The 13,182-nt window shown below is 39.7% G+C and overlaps 1 protein-coding gene across 7 annotated transcripts in view; it reads left to right on the forward strand.

The window, feature by feature from the left end:
• MAP3K4 (mitogen-activated protein kinase kinase kinase 4) overlaps window positions 1–13,182 on the forward strand; it is a 142,924-nt gene that overhangs the window by 6,776 nt on the left and 122,966 nt on the right. The gene's annotated exons all lie outside the window — the stretch shown is intronic.

Below are 13,182 nucleotides of genomic sequence, written 5' to 3' on the forward strand. Positions count from 1 at the left end.
TGATGTGAGTCCTTTGCTAACCCCCTTTGTCCCTCCAGGATACTTGGTACATCACAGACTTGGACAGGCCAAGAAGGTCTGGGGCACTGTGTTCATTTTTTTTTATTATTTCCAAAAGAAGTGCCTCAGTTAAGAGACATTCATTTGAATTTCTCATCTGACAATAGAAACCAGAGTCAATGCTAGCAGATTTTATACTCATTTACAGGTCGTCACAGGCTAAAGAGTTCATAATGGAGCTCACTGATACCTTGTTGATGGTAGTATTGTCCATGGAGATTTCAACATGCATGTTGACAAGGCCACAGATGCAAAAGTCCCAAAACACATATCCTCACTTGCCTCCCAAGAAGTTTCATGGGTCAGCTCTGGTGCATCCTACATAACTGGTCACACCCTGGCCCTGATCTTTGGCCTAGATGTCAATAGCAAGGACATCATGATCCAGACACTGCCTTGGACAGACCATCACCTTTTTAAGTTAGTGATCAGAGCTCTTCCAGCTTGCAAGCAACAAGAAAGAGCTGTGACCCTGATTCAATCATGAAGACTCATGGACTATAGCAAATTTCAAAGCCTCCTAAAGGACAGCAGTACCCCACCCACAGGATGAGTTGAGGAACTGGCCAGTCATTATCATTGTGTACTAATTTCAGCCATTGACATCTTGGCCCCCAGATGGCCCCTTCTTAACCATCAACACAGATCTCCTTGGTTTTCTAGATGAAGAGAAAGAGGTGGAAACTCAAACACCAATGGTGGAAAATGAAGATTAATACAGGCAGGATGAAACCAAATGAATTCTTCCAAGTCAATGCTGTGGCTGTATTACAGGCCAATAGCACCTTCCTTTCAGCTTCCATTGAATCTGCCAAATCCTGCCCCAAGAGCTGTCCAGGATAGTAAACTGCATCATTGCGTCTGAATGTCTACAGCTTGCACAGGGTACAGGACAGAGTACTAAACTCTGCAAAGAATGGTCATTGTACTTAGCTGAAGAGATTGTGCACATTTGAGGATGCTTCCCAAACTACCTTGATCCGCCTTGTCTGCTCCCACCAACCAGTAGTCTGTTTGCATTCCCAGAGTCCAGTACATTCACTCAGCCAGAAATTCTGGATACAGTAAAGGAGCCTTGACTCAAGACCTGTGAATTTGACCCAGGCCTTTCCTGGCTTTTGAAAGAGAGACATGAACAACTGGTGCCACACATTAAGAAACCCACCCTGGATGCATCTAGAATAGCCAGCTACTGCCCAGTGTCAAACTTCCCATTCCCATTAGCCAAAGGCCAACTTCAAGCTCATCTAATTGTGCTGAGTCTAGGTTATAAGCATCAGTCTGGATTCAGGCCGACATGGAACTGAAACCGCTTTAGTGGCACTGATGGATGATCTCCTACTGTCAAGAGGTAAGGGGCAGACATCCATTCTCATCCTTCTGAACCCAACAAATAGTGATGGGAAACCACACCTTCACTACTAGAACCCTCACTTGTGGAGTCTCACAAGGATCAATTCCGTCTCCAGTTCTATTCAACATCTGCATGCAGCCACTAGTTGAACTGGTCATTCCAGTGCTGGCAATATGCAGGTGAAATGCATTTCTGCGGCATATGACCACACCACTACTACCAGGATGGCCTAGTGCTTTGATGAAATCAGCTCATTGATGGACAGCTGGTTGAAACTGACCAAGACAGAGGTTATGCTGATTGGGCAGAGGATAGCATTTTGAGGAGTTTACAGTCCTGGTGCAGTCTCCTTTGGTTGAAAGTGCACACCTGCAGTTGGTCAATTCTTTCTTTAGTGTAGGAATGTTCTTGAGTTTCTCACTGATGCTAAGCTCTCCCTTACCATTATCCATGAGAAATGTCTTCTGTCATCTCCCATTACCTAGGAGATTCATCCTATCCTAGTGAACTGTGACCTCACCTCAGTTATTCATGCCTTCGTCACCTCTCTACTGGACTACAGCAATGCAGTATACTTAGGCATGAAGCCCTCAGTGCTAAGGAAACGCCAGATAATACAGACTGCTGCAGGATATCGCCTCAGTAATGCTGGCTTCTGTGAACACCTCTTCTGCGCCCTACACTGGCTTTCTATAGAATATTTAATCATGTTCAATGCCAGTCCTTTATTTCCCCCCTAAGGTACTGTACTTAATGGCCTGGGCCTAGGGTATCTAAAAGATAGACTAAAACTCTGGGGTGAAGACTGTGATCAGTAAAGTCATTCCTCTGGCACAATGGGACTTTCTACTAGAATCTTGTCTGTGCAGGAGACAGAGCTTTCTCGGAGCCCAACCCAAAACTGGAATGAACTCTCGGGAACCAAGCATGATCACAAACCTCACCACCTTGCACTCAAAGAGCAAGACAGATTTCTTTGACCTTGCTTTCTATAACATAAAAATATAGCAACATACGTGTGTAGAGGGTTTTTTAAAATTAAAAACGAAACACACTACTGCATGCACTTCCCCCCCCCCCCCCACAAGAGATGAGAACAGACACATGACAGATGTTAGTCATGTTGCTTAATGCACTGCTGGAAGGTGCTTAGATATGGTGATGGCAGTGATATAAAAACCCTTAGTGTATAGAATAGAATTATATAGGCAGAGTAAATGGTGGTTGTCTTTTGTGGGGGACATCGATTAAAGAGATATTTAAATCCTTTAAAAGTTTTTGTGTGGTTATAGGATACTTTCTGATTCTGCACAAGAATACATTAGTGCAGCATTGTAAAATCATTATAACAATTTGCAAATCTAGACTGAAACGTGCTTGGTCACTCTTGCTGTCATGATGAAAAAGCTAATATCTTGGCTGTATGTCATTTAACAAAAAAGAAAGTAGTGGGCTCATGTGAATGAGCAAGTAGAATTTTGTGAGTTTGGGCTAGAATATATCAGGGCTTGAAAAATTCACCATACTTACTAGCCAAAGGATGCAACACAATGGCACAATTGATGCATTGTCAATTTCAATAACTGTCATCCTGGGCATGGAGGGAAGCAGGAGAGGTGGTAGTTGAAGGACTGAGTGGAGCACAGCTACCAGGTCTGCTCCTTCTGCTGCAGTCCCAGCTGGTGATCCATTTGTGTCTCACCAGCTGATACTCTCATAGTTTGTTGGAGAAGGATTTGTAGCTTGCAAACTAGCCAGCCAAAATCTATGAAAAGTTTCAGGCCTTCTTTATAGGTCACAAAGAAATGCCCCGCACCCCCCAAAAAAGGTACAGCTCCGTTTCTTTTTCCATTTGTAGGTTACCTTTGAACAGTAACAGTTTTATTCAAATGAGCTTTTTGTGAAGGAATAAAACTCATAGTTCTAAACGTACTCACCTTTACATATTATGCTACAAAAGTGACAAAGCTCAAGCTGGAGTTGAAAACAATATAATCTAAGGTGAAAAAATTTGTTAATATTTTTCTATTTCCAGTTTTACTAGTTACAAAGAACTGGGAGTTCTGATTATTATTTTTTCTGAGGTGAGAACATGAAGGGCTGCCAAAGATGTTAGAGCTCTATTTATTTATTTATTTATTTATTTATTTGTACTTATTTCTAGCTGGTACCACTTGCAGAATAAAAGTCCTTTTCTGTAGATCATTTAAATAGTCTGCAACAGTTGTGAATTCTGCTTGTGACAAAAAACAGACATATTGTATTGAAACTTTATTTGCATTTTCCTTAATTCATTCTCTCTTTTGACCCTCTGTTTTCTTGATGTTGATCAGATTTTACTTTCAGCCACACTGTACTTGAACACACTTCACTTACACTTATCGTTTTTGCCTCATCACTCTCTGGTCATACATTTTTCCATTATAAATAGTTATAATAGTGTGCTTTGGGGTTTTCTTCCCAGGATGCTATGAAAAGTTGGGATAAGGTGTCAGAGTATCAATAGTGCAATGATATAGCTAGTCAGATCATGGATAATTTTTTAGTTAAATGTAGTTATTCCGCAGTTTCCCAAGATGATTTTGATTAATTAGTAGGACTGTGAAGAGTTTAACAGGAAAGGATCTGACTACAATTAGAGAACTCTATTTGAGATATCCTGGAGAAAGGAACTATACTATAGCCTCAGCATATCTCTGTTTGGGATGGCTTTTTATTTTTATTAAAGGGCGTTAGTGGGTGAGAGACATCTTCCCTCTTTCTAGGTACAGTATCTATGGAGTTCCGTTAAAGAGAAAACTATTTGGCTTTGAGCCCCCATTTAGAAGTGAAAATAGCTATTTCCCCCTGCAGTATTTTGCAGAAAAGTATTTTATCTCTCTGAGGAAAATGTTAGACTCTCAGAAATTTTATCAGGGTCATGCAGCAGAAGTACTTATTTGGCACATCTGTCTCTTAAGGCCTTACCTGTGCTGGGGATTTACAGTCCTTGGTGGCAGGTTGCTAGCCTAGCTGCACTGCCACAAGCCCCTAGTGCAGACAAGGAAAGCCACTGTAAATCATGACTGGCACTGGTGCACTTTACTTTGGTGTCAAGCAGGGGTTAGCTGCATTGGTGCAAATCATGGCTTAGAGCACCTGTGCCTATTTGCACTGGTGCAGCCACATTGGGGGTTGACCTTCAAGGGCTGTAACCAGGACAAATGCCCAGTATAGACAAGGCATTAGGAGGACCCAAAGATGATGATTAGCATTTTACGATTGTCTCAAATTACTAAGCAAAATTCTAGTCTTTATGTAACTTTCTTTACTGAAGAGCCTTTGTTCACATCATGCAGTTATGGTCTTCAGGTGTCTCCTTTGTAAATTATTGTATCTGCGTGAACACTTTTCACTTATTGTTTTTTACAAATAACATCTAAGATTGGAACCAAAATAATGTATTTTTTCCTGATTGTTTACTTTGTGCCTGTGGCTTAAGTGTGTGAATATTAAGTTTTGCTGTTTCCCCATTTTATTTTATTTTATTTTTTATTTTTAAATTATAGATGATCTTGATCAATTTTGGGTACTTTAATACTCTTAGCACTTATTTAGTTTTAGTATACTTTTATAACATTTGTGCTGTGAAGATTAGTTTTAATGAAAGCTTAGATTCTGAAAACTTGTATATAAATGATTTATTTGGGGAAATTTTTAGTTCCTTCCCTTCCAAGTCATCACAATCTGGATAAATGCTGTCATCTCAAAAAGAGATAATACTTAAGTAAAAGTTGTTTTATATTTGTTTCATCAGGTGACTGATAGGAGTCCATTCACAAACATTTACTGTAGAAATAATGGCATATTTCCTTTAAAAACTCTCAGTTTAAATTGAAGTCAACTTTGTGAGCTCTTTAGAATATTTGTCAGAAATATTTGTCAAAAACTGTGGGATTACTTCTGTTTCTCTTTTGAAGTGGTAGTTGAAAAATGTTTACTGAATCAAAATTACAAAAGTAAATATGGCTTGGATTTCTGCCATAAGACAGTTTAAAAGATGAAAATGTGATGAAGGAGAATTTCTTTTCCTGACTCACTTCTTGGCCTTATCTTTACAACTTCATGTTTCCTTTTCTCCTTTCAGAAAAAGTTGGCATGTACAGAGGAGTTTTGTGGCTTATATAGCTCATTCTGTAGATCAGGCCCTGCTTTTTAATTCTAATACTGATTGCTTTCATTTTGATAGTGATCTTGCTTGTTAACTTTTATTGAACACCCACTAGTAGGGCATATTTGGGTAGATGACTTGGGTGGTAGGAGCTATGGTATTCAGTACCAGATTTCGTATATTTTTCAAACTTCTTCCCCAAATCTCTAGTTGCCTCCTGATTAACTTTTTAATATTCTGATCTGCTTGAGTTCCACCCAGAGCCCTACATTGTAACTACTTAACCCTACAGAGTAATTATTTGGATGGTAATGTCTTTGGGTCAGGGACTGTCTGGGAAATATACAAAATTGTGTGATAACACTGTTGCAATACATTAAACTTAGGAGTAAGCGTTAAGGTGGCAATGCTTATGTTACATTTCAACAGTAACTTTTACAGACCATTGCTAATTTATATAAATCTTTTTAAATAGCTGATCAGCCATAATGGCTTTTCACTTCATTTTAAAGATGAATTTCAAGGCTGTTTTCTCAGTGGTAGAGTCGGAGCCTTTCGGTGTGTGTGACATAATATCTAGGTTCTGTGAATTTATTTTATTGGAAGAGAAATTAATCAAAGAAATTTTAAAAAGGACCACATCTAAGTGTCTCTGTGTTCAGCCAAGATGGAGACTGAGTGTATTCAGCCAGTGGATGTGAGTTAGCTCTTATAGAAAAAGAACAATGCTACAGATCTAAAGTAGATTGTATGGACATGGAAGCTGACCCAAAGACAGGGCTTGAAAAACAGTTTCTGGGAGAGCAAGAGTGGAGGAGTTGGTAGCTGGCCAGCAAGCAGTCTGGACAGAGTGGTCAGGGAGCGTACTGCTTTCAAGAGATGAGTGCAGTTCACTTTTCTTGTTTTTATCTGTGACTAAGATGAGAGTACTTAAGATTACTGTTGCATAAGTCATTTCTCTCAGACATCTGTCCCCAGAGGAAGAAAACCCTGTAACCTCTAAGAAAAGGTGCTGAAGGATAAAGCATTTCTGTAATCTAACCCCCCAACCCCCAGAATTTAGACTGGGAGATGGACAAAGCTATCCTCTCCCAATGAAATTTGTTGCCATTAAGCTGTGATCTGTGAAAATAAGGTGAGAAACCCAAAGGCTAGGGAAGAGGTGAGAATCGGCAGTGGTGTTGGTCAAAATGTACTAGAGCTTAAATGGTATAAAGCATGATTTTACTTTTGGACTTTATTTATGTGATAACTGTTAGTTCAGCTGGAATCATTAATCAGGCTAACTGCGCTATGTTGCCTATCAAGGTCAAATCATCCCTTCAGTGGTTTAGGATTAAACATTTTAGCAGAGAAGTTAGAGCAGGGTTTGCTAGCTATGTACTTGTTTGCACTGCTAAGCACCTTTATTATCCATCGGAAAGTTTTATGCTGATCACCATTGATGTAGTATTATGAGCACGTTCCATGTAAAATTGATTGGCAATAGCAAAGTATGTAATGAACTTCATGGAATCTCTGGATTTTCTCTTGAGATATAAAAAGTTGTAAGGTTGTTTTTTGTTTTAAGGAGGGGGAAGGGACAAGTAGAAGGGGTGTTTAGTGTCATACATTAAGTGTGGAAAGAGTTTGTTAAAAATGAAAGTTCTGCAGCCTTTTCTAAAGATGGACAAAACTCCAATTTCACCTGATCCCCTCTGGAAGTTTGTTCCACAGCCAGATACTCTCAAATGAAAAGGTTTTGTCCCCCAGCATGCATATGCTTTGAGCTGGACTTCATGATCTGCATTGTCTCAGAAGAGTACATCTTCCTTGGCAATTCATAGATTGAATAGAACATTCGTGTGGGGGAGAAAATACCAAAGAAGCCCACCATAGTAGTTTTAACTTCAAAAGGGAGAACTACACAAAAATGAGAGTGAAAGTTAAATGAAAATTAAAAGGAACAGTCACAGGAGTGAAATGTCTGCGGGCTGCATGGAAACTTAAAAAATACTATTATAGAGGCTCAAGTTAAATGTATGCCCCAAATAAAAAATATAGTGAGAGGACTAAAAAAAGGTCTGTGTATGAACAATAGAGTAAAAGAGGTCGTTGGAGGCAAAAAGGCATCCTGAAAACTTTGGAAGTTTCAGATCCTACTGAGGAAAGGAGTATAAACTCTGGCAAGTCAAGTGTAAAAGTATAATTAGGCAGGCCAAAAAAGAATTTGAAGAACAGCTTGCAAAAGACTCAAAAACTAACAGCAAAATATTTTACATCAGAAACAGGAAGTTTGCCAAATAGGCAGTGTGGCCACTGGACAATCGAGGTGCTAAAGGAGCACTCAAGGAAGATCCAGCCGTTTTGGAGAAGCTAAATTAATTCTTTACATGAATCTTCACTGCAGGGGATGAGAGGGAGATTCCCACAGCCATTCTTTTTAGATGGTAGAAGGGGTTTTAGAATGTAGAAGCCATTCAATGAGCCTTTCTTTTTAGGTGACAAATCTGAGGAACTGTCCCAGATTGAGGTAGAATCACTCAGTAGAAGAGGTTTTGGAACAAACTGATAAAAGTAAACAGTAATAAGTCACTAGAACCAGATGGTATTCACTCAAGAGTTCTGAAGGAACTCCAATATTAAATTGCAGAACTATTAACTCTGGCATATAACCTATTACTTGTATGAGCCTCTATATCAGATGACTGGAGGGTAGCTAATGTAACGCCAGTTTTTAAAAAGGATCCAGAGTTGATCCTGACAATTACAGGCTGCTAAGCCTAACTTCAGTACCAGGCAAATTCGTTGAAACTATAGTAAAGAACAGAATTATCAGAGAGATAAATGAACACAATGTGTTGAGGAAGAGTCAACATGGCTTTTGAAAAGGAAATCATGCTTCACCAATCTATCAGAATTTTTTGATGATGTCAGCAAACGTGGACAAGGGTGATCCAATGGACATGGTGTGCTTTGGCTTTCAGAAAGTCTTCGACAAGGTCCCTCATCAAAAGCTCTTAAGCAAAGTAAGCAGTCATGAGATAAGAGGAAAGATTCTCTCATGGATCAGTAACTGGTTAAAAGATGGGAAACAAAGGATAGAAATAAATGGTCAGTTTTCCCAGTGGAGAAGGTGAATAGCAGTGTCCCCCAAGAATCTGTACTGGGACCTGTGCTTTTCAACATATTCATCAATGATCTGAAAAAAGGGGCAAACAGTGACCTGACACACTCAGTTTGCAGATTTAAAAAAAAATTACTTAAGATATTTAAGTCCAAGGCAGACTGTGAAAATTTACAAAGGGATCTCACAAAAGTGGGTGACTGAGCAACAAAATTGCAGATGAAATTCAGTGTTGATAAATGCTAAGTAATGCACATTGGAAAGCATAATCCAAACTATACATACCGAATAATGGGGTCTAAATTAGGTGTTACCACTCAAGAAAGAGATCTTGGAGTCATCGTGGATAGTTCTCTGAAAAATCTGCTCAATGTGCAGCGACAGACAAAAAGAAAAAAAAGCTAATAGAATATTAAGAACCATTAGGATAGACAAGTCAGAAAATGTCATATAAATCCCTGGAACACCCACATCTTTACTACTACATGCAGTTCTGGGCCCCCATCTCAAAAAAGATATATTAGAACTGAAAAAAGTGCAGAGAAGGACAACAAAAATGATTAGGGGTATGGAACAGTTTCCGTATGAGGAGAGATTAAAAAGACTAGGATTCTTCAGCCTCGAAAAGAGACTACTGGGATGGGAGGATATGATAGAGGCTTATAAAATCATGAATGGTGTGGAGAAAGTGAATATGAAGGTTTTATTTTCCCCTTCACATAACGCAAGAACCAAGGGTCACTGGGTGAAATTAATAGGCAGCAGGTTTAAAACAACCAAAAGTACTTCTTCACATAATGTACAGTCAGTCCATGGAACTCATTGCTGGGGATGTTATGAAGGCCAAAAGTATAACTGGGCTCAAAAAAGAATTAGATAAGTTCCTGGAGGATAGGTCCATCAGTGGCTGTTAACCAAGATGGTCAGGAATACAGCCCCATGTCCTGGATTTCCCAAAGTCTTTGACTGCCAGATGGTGGGAGTGAATGATACTGGATTGATCACTCAATAATTGCCCTGTTATGTTCATTCTCTCTGCAGCATCTGGCATTGGTCACTCTTGGAAGACCGAATACTGGGCTAGATGGACAATTAATCTGACCCAGCATGGCCATTCTTATGTTATGTTCCTATGAAATTTGGTGTCTAAAGTAGATGGGGCTTGGTCTGTTAAATGCTTTGAAGGTTAGGACTGAGGCCTTAAACTGAAATTGGAACTGCACTGAGAGCAAGTGGAGGGACAGGAGCACAGACGTGATGTATTCATGGCAGCCTGAACCAGGTAAGGAAGTGGGCAGCTGCATTTTGAACCTGATCGTTGTTTTCATGTTCCATTTCAGATACAGTGAATTACATTCATCCAATCTGGAAATAGGTGCATGGATTATTGTGGCCAGGCTCTCATGAGGGAGCAAAGGGTGGAGCTGGAGATGAAAGAAGGCATTTTTAGGCACTGCTGCTATCTGATTATCCAAGCTTAATGAGGAGTCAAAGAGAATCCTGAAGCTTTGCACCAGTTTGATGAATGGGGGTTGTATGCCTTCAAAGGAGGATGAGGGAGATGATGTGCTGACTAGTTTTCAAAGCATTTCCTTCTGCAAACTAGCATCATTTCGGTCTTTCCTAGGTTGAATTTGAGTCAGGTAGTGTTGATCCAAGAGCTGATCTCTTGAAAATAGTGGCTGTGGTAGCATGAGTGGAGAATTAGATATACAGTTCAGTATTGGAAGCTAAGTCCAGGATGTCTCTTTAGCTCTTCTAGTCTCATGTAGCTGTCAAAGAGAAGCAGAGTTAGTAGGGATCCGTGAGGGCCTTCAAGGAAGTTACCAGTCACCACTCTCTGGGTTCTGTTGAAAGGAATGATTGGAGCCATTGTAATGCTCTGTCACCTATTCCTACTGTGTCATGTAAATGGGTTAGCAGTATCTTGTGATCCTCAGTTTTTAATACAGTAGAGGGTCCACTATTGTGAATATGGAGATCTTGCCTGTATCCATGGTCATGTGGAGGTTGTCCTTTAATGCTGCTAGAGCTGTCTCTGCCGTGCTCTGAGGCATCCAGGAATTGGCTGATGTCACATGTTGTAGAAGGTTGGTGATTACTGCTTTCTCAATTACTTTTCCCAGAATAGGAGACTGGAGACAGGATGGTAGTTGGAGATGTCTCCTTGATTTGAGTGATGGCTTTTTGAGGGTTGGGTAGGTTATTGTCTCTTTCAAGGAGTTTGGTAAGTGTGCTTCGCAGAAGACGACATATCCTTTACTAGTGGGCATAGTATTTCACTGTCTTTCACTGCCCAGGAGGCACATGGATCTGTTTCACAGGTTCTAATATTCTTCATGGCTACTTGAGTTTCTGCAAGTGTGACGAGACTGAACTCTGTCATGGGAATTGAGATGGATAATGCAGTCTAGTCAGCGTCCAAGGTCTTAGTTGATTACTTAGTTTACTGTGCAGAATAGCTCTGTCTGCTGTGATTCTGCTGCATTGATGGCAGAAGAGTAGAAGACACTTTCTGCCTCCTTTACTGCATTAGCGTAATTCTGTAAGAATTGTTTGTGCTACTGGTGGATGTACATCCTGCAAGATATTCTCAGCCGTGCTTCAATGGCTGCCATGCTTCAGCAGCCCTCTCTCTGTGCTCCAGGACAAACGTTGCTTCAGGTGGCTTTACAGCTTTATTGTTCCAACCTCTCTTCTCCTCACAGGGACAGAGTAGTGATTAGAAGATATTCCAGTCCTGGAAACCTGGAGCATCACATCACTCAGTCCTGCAGCCCTATTTCTCCCCTTCAACTCAAGTCAGTAGTGGGCTTTCTGTGCTGAAGTTGGGACATACGATGGTTCTCAGTGCTCCAGTTCTCACTAGCTCTTATGAGGAAAGATGAGTAGTGGACGTTTCTCTCAGGCCCTTATTCCAAAACATGAGATTTCAGTTGTCAGAGTCCCTCCTGTCCCCTCCCTTTGCCTGAAAAAGAAAAGAAAAAATAAAAAGAAGAAGAAGAAGCCAGGAATGTTTTCTGCTGCAGGGATTTACCTTGAGCTCCAATCCTTAGTCTGCTCATGACACTTTTTCTTTTTCCTCTCTCAAACAAATTTGCTCATTTCCACCCTTCATTCTCTGACTCCTTTTTACAGACTCTAGGTAGGACAAGAAAAACTTCCAAGAGGACCATTGTAACACTTGGTCTCTGGTGGTGATTTAACAAGGATGATGATGAAACAATGTTCACTGCTTCATTATATCTCCTCGCAATTGTATGCAGGTAGAAAATAGTTTTAATATGCTTGATAAGGCTTTAATATGCTTGATAAGAGGTAATAGTATTTTACCTCTAATTGAGCATGTTATTGGCTTCTTTAATGCAAATTGTGTCACAGATTTGTCATGATCTCTGTATTTTTCTTGGCCTCAGAGGTATGTGTTTCTAATGTGGAAAATATTAGTGTCCTAGGTTTTCACATACAAACTGCTCAGAAATGCTGGATACAGAAGGCATAGTAACTTTATTTTGTATTTATGTTTGGATCCTTCATGAATGAGAATCTTTATTAGGAAATATTGAATAGCCTATTGTAATACCCTAAAAGGACATGCTGCAGTTTTGCATAGGAGGCAGTAGTAGAAATTTATCCCTGGGATGTACAGGGCTGTCACAAACTTTGCATATTTTTTGTTACTCAGGCCACTATCTTTTCATGAGCGTGCAGTTTGAAAGTTGCATAGTATATAATATTATTTTATTATTTATTTGTATTAGCATAGTGCTAGGGTCCCCAATCATAGACTAGGACCTTGTTGTTCTAGATGCCGTACAAACACAGAACAAAAAGAAGGCCCTTGCCTGAGGGGGCTTACAATCTGTTTTTCTCTTCATACCAAATAATTGAGCGTATTGCTGCCATTTCATAAAATTCCAGCATCTAAAAAAAATGAGTGAAAGATTTGTTCGTTGCTTTTTACTGAAGGTCTCCAGAGAGTTGTTTGTACTTTTTTCCTTGAGATTTTTTTACATTGTTCTCTCAATGCTGCTTCTATACCGAGGTCTCTATTGTCCACTTTGTGTAATGTTTTTGAAACTTCCAGAAGCTATTTACAACAGCAGTGTGTGAAATGCACATCTCAGTGACTGTTTTCGTGGATGGTTACTCTAGCTACTGTAGTATAGTCTGCTATAGTATAGTCACCAGATCTGAATTTATTATTCTGCACCTAAAGTTTAACCAGTTGATCTCTGTTAATGTGATTGCTTGTAGGCTTTTGTGCCACTTCTGAGGAGATGTGCATTGCTACAGGTTGGCAAGCATTGGCTGACAAAAACCTGATCTAATGTACATGCTAATGTTTATCTTGCTATAATTTCTGTTTTTGTGAAACACGATTTAAGTAGGACACTAGTTTTTCTCTTTAAATAGCTTATACTCTTGTATATTTGTTATGTAAGATAAATATTGTCAGCCGCTTGTTTCTGTAGTGTTTTTCCTACCAACAAGAAGAAAACCTGTCACAGA

This window comes from Caretta caretta, chromosome 3, assembly GCF_965140235.1.
Source record: "Caretta caretta isolate rCarCar2 chromosome 3, rCarCar1.hap1, whole genome shotgun sequence".
In the NCBI taxonomy this organism is placed as follows: Eukaryota; Metazoa; Chordata; order Testudines; family Cheloniidae; genus Caretta; species Caretta caretta.